A 3,842-nucleotide genomic window follows, 5' to 3' on the forward strand; every position below is an offset into this window, starting at 1 on the left:
CTTTCTGGAATGGCCTAGCAAGCCATTCAGTTCAATGGAAACTAGGGATGGGCAATAAACGCTGGCCAGCCAGCAACACATGTCCCATGAATGAATAATAAAATAAGGCCCTGTATAGCTTTAGTAACACTTCCCGATGTTTAAACTCGATTTCCCTTGCAATAAATATCAACATTCCATCTGTATTCCTAATATCACTTGCTGAATCTGCATAGGAACATTTTGTGATTCAATTCATGTGGCAGGACACTCAGATCCCTCTGTACCCAGAGTTCTGCAGTCTCTCTCCATTTAATGTTCTTACCCCTTGCCAAGGTGGATAACTTCACATTTTCCCACTTTATTCTCTATCTGCCAAATTTTTACCCACTCACTTAACCTATCTAAATCCCTATGTAGACTCTCCGGCTGATCGGTGAGCTGAGCTGGTAAGATCACGCGAGACCTAAGAAATTAGGTTTGCACCTGATTTCTCACCTCTCGCGATCTTACCAGCACCGGATATCTGGCGAGGTCAGCTTCGTGCCCATTTCCGGCATGATGCTGAATAATTTATTTGATTCAATTTAAATATGTTTAGCAGCTCAAATCATATCAAATTGGCCACATTCACTGGCACTTCATCTACAATAGTGTTGTAGAACAATTCAATGCCACGCAGTGTCCGTCTGTCCTCTTCAGTGATTAGGTTAATGGCGACACCCTTGCGTTCAAAGCGGCCTCCATGGCCAATTCTGTGATTATAGTTCTCCCGATTGGAAGGCAGATCATAGTTGATAACCAGGTACACCTGCTGAACATCGGTTCCATGAGCCAACAAGTTAGTAGGAATGAGAACACAGCAGGACCCAGATCGGAACTCTCTCATAATGAGATCCTGCTCCTTCTGCTCCATGTCACCATGCAGAGCAGAGACTGTGAAATCTCTCGCAAGCATTTTCTCTGTCAGCCAATCCACCTTCCTCCGTGTTGATGAATACAACAACCTGAGTGATGGTGACAGTCTCATACAGATCACATAGGGTGTCCAGCTTCCACTCCTCTCGCTCCACATTAAAGTAGAACTGTCTGATTCCCTCTAGTGTCAAGTCTTCTTTCTTTACCAGAATACAAATTGGGTCACGCATGAACCTCTTTGCCACTTCCAGCACCTCAGAAGGCATGGTGGCGGATAACAGAACCACCTGAATAGAAGTGTTGAGTTTCTGGAATATTTCGTAGATTTGGCCTTTGAATCCTCTGCTCAACATTTCATCAGCTTCATCCAAAATGTTTTCGTCCAAGCTCATTTGCCTCTGTGGCCTCGTTGGGAGAGGTTCTCTCCGGCGAGAATCGCAGCTGGTCCCCAGCAACGGGGACCAGTCATGATAGCCTTGCTAGTAAAACCAGAGGCCATTGAGGCCTCCCAGGGAGGTCGTGGACAAGGGGGGTACACCTTGGGCAGTGTCAACCTGGCACTGCCAGTCTGACACCCTGGCAATGCTCACTGGGCAGCGTGGCACTGCCCACCAGGGCCACCTGGGGGATGGGGCCAGTTGGTGGTGGGGGGACCCACTGCCACTCTGTATTATGGATTGATGGTGGGGGGGACGCATTGCCACTCTGCATTAGAGATTAGTGGGGGGACGGAGGGTGATGTTTGGGGCCAGCAATCGGGGGGGTGGATTTGGGTTGGCAATCAGCAGGGTGTCAAATCGGCAATTGGGGGGGAGGGTGGGGGATTGGTCTGAGCAGGATGGGATATTGGTATGGGGGTAGATTTTTCCAGACAGGTGGGGGGTTGCGATAGGCCATAGGCCACCACAATAGGTGGGAGGGATGCTACGTTGAGGCAGGTTGAGAGCAGCAGAAGCTGAATGACAGGCATCTACTGCTGGAAATCTGCACATGCGCAATTACACCTTCTGCTGCTCTCAACCGGCGTTCAGGGGATTTAAGCCCCGTCCACTCTCCCTACAGGCGAGAAACTGTTTTTGAGGGTTTTTTTTGTCTAAGTGGATAAAATAGCAGATTTGAAGTTGCCTCCAAAATGGATCAGAAACTAATCTGTCAGGGGAGTGGGAAAAGGAGTTGTAGTCCAGAGGTCAGTGAGGGTGGTGAGGTATTGGGGAAGGTATCAGGGTCAAAGGTGGGTATCGGTAGACAGGAAGGTGTGTTGAAGTGTGTCTACTTCAATGCAAGGAGCATCCGGAACAAGGTAGATGAACTTGGGGCGTGGATTGGTACTTGGGACTACGATGTTGTGGCCATTACGGAGACGTGGGTAGAACAAGGACAGGAATGGTTGTTGGACGTTCCGGGGTATAGATGTTTCAGTAAGTGTAGGGAAGCTGGTAAAAGAGGTGGAGGAGTAGCATTGTTAATCAAGGATAGTTTAACGGCTGCAGAAAGGCACTTCGAGGGGATCTGCACACTGAGGTAATATGGGCTGAGGTTAGAAATAGGAAAGGAGCGGTCACGTTGTTAGGAGTTTACTATAGGCCCCCAAATAGTAATAGAGATGTGGAGGAAGAAATTGCTAAGCAGATTATGGATAGGTGTGAGGGTCACAGGGTAGTTGTCATGGGGGACTTTAACTTTCCAAATATTGATTGGATCCTTTGTAGGTCAAATAGTTCGGATGGGGCAGTTTTTGTGCAGTGTGTGCAGGAGGGTTTCCTGACACAATATGTGGATAGGCCGACAAGAGGTGAGGCCACATTGGATTTGGTACTGGGAAATGAACCGGGCCAAGTGTTAGATTTGGTTGTGGGAGAGGACTTTGGAGATAGTGACCTTTTGTGATTGCAATGGAGAGGGATAGGGCCGTACGGCAGGGCAAGGTTTACAATTGGGGGAGAGGTAATTATGATGCGATTAGGCAAGAATTAGGGGGCATAAGTTGGGAACAGAAACTGTCAGGGAAAGGAACTAATGAAAAGTGGAACTTTTTCAAGGAACAAATATTGGGTGTCCTTGATAAGTATGTCCCTGTCAGGCAGGGAGGAAATGGCCGAGTGAGGGAACCATGGTTCACGAAAGAGGTGGAATGTCTTGTGAAAAGGAAGAGGGAAGCTTATGTAGGGATGAGGAAACAAGGTTCAGATGGCTCCATTGAGGGTTACAAGTTAACAAGGAACGAGCTGAAAAGGGGGCTTAGGAGAGCTAGGAGGGGACATGAGAAGTCCTTGGCGGGTCGGATCAAGGAAAACCCCAAGGCCTTTTACTCTTATGTGAGGAATAAAAGAATGACCAGGGTGAGGTTAGGGCCGGTCAAAGACAGTAGTGGGAACTTGTGTACGGAGTCAGTAGAGATAGGCGAGGTGATGAATGAATACTTTTCTTCAGTGTTCACCAAGGAGAGGGGCCATGTTTTTGAGGAAGAGAAGGTGTTACAGGCTAATAGGCTGGAGGAAATAGATGTTCGGAGGGAGGATGTCCTGGCAGTTTTGAATAAACTGAAGGTCGATAAGTCCCCTGGGCCTGATGAAATATATCCTAGGATTCTTTCATAGAAATCATCATAGAAACCCTACAGTACAGAAAGAGGCCATTCGGCCCATCGAGTCTGCACCGACCACAATCCCACCCAGGCTCTACCCCCATATCCCTACATATTTTACCCACTAATCCTTCTAATCTATGCATCCCAGGACACTAAGGGGCAATTTTAACTTGGCCAATCAACCTAACCCGCACATCTTTGGACTGTGGGAGGAAACCGGAACACCCGGAGGAAACCCACGCAGACACGAGGAGAATGTGCAAACTCCACACAGACAGTGACCCAAGCCGGGAATCGAACCCAGGTCCCTGGAGCTGTGAAGCAGCAGTGCTAACCACTGTGCTACCGTGCCGCCCAA

The 3,842-nt window shown here is 48.3% G+C and overlaps 1 pseudogene; it reads right to left on the bottom strand.

Annotated features, from left to right (window-relative positions):
* Window positions 1-589: 589 nt before the first annotated feature.
* LOC144506817 (eukaryotic initiation factor 4A-II pseudogene) lies at window positions 590-1,264 on the bottom strand (annotated as a pseudogene).
* Between the last annotated feature and the right edge of the window lie 2,578 nt (window positions 1,265-3,842).

This window comes from Mustelus asterias, chromosome 18, assembly GCF_964213995.1.
Source record: "Mustelus asterias chromosome 18, sMusAst1.hap1.1, whole genome shotgun sequence".
Classification (NCBI taxonomy): domain Eukaryota; kingdom Metazoa; phylum Chordata; class Chondrichthyes; order Carcharhiniformes; family Triakidae; genus Mustelus; species Mustelus asterias.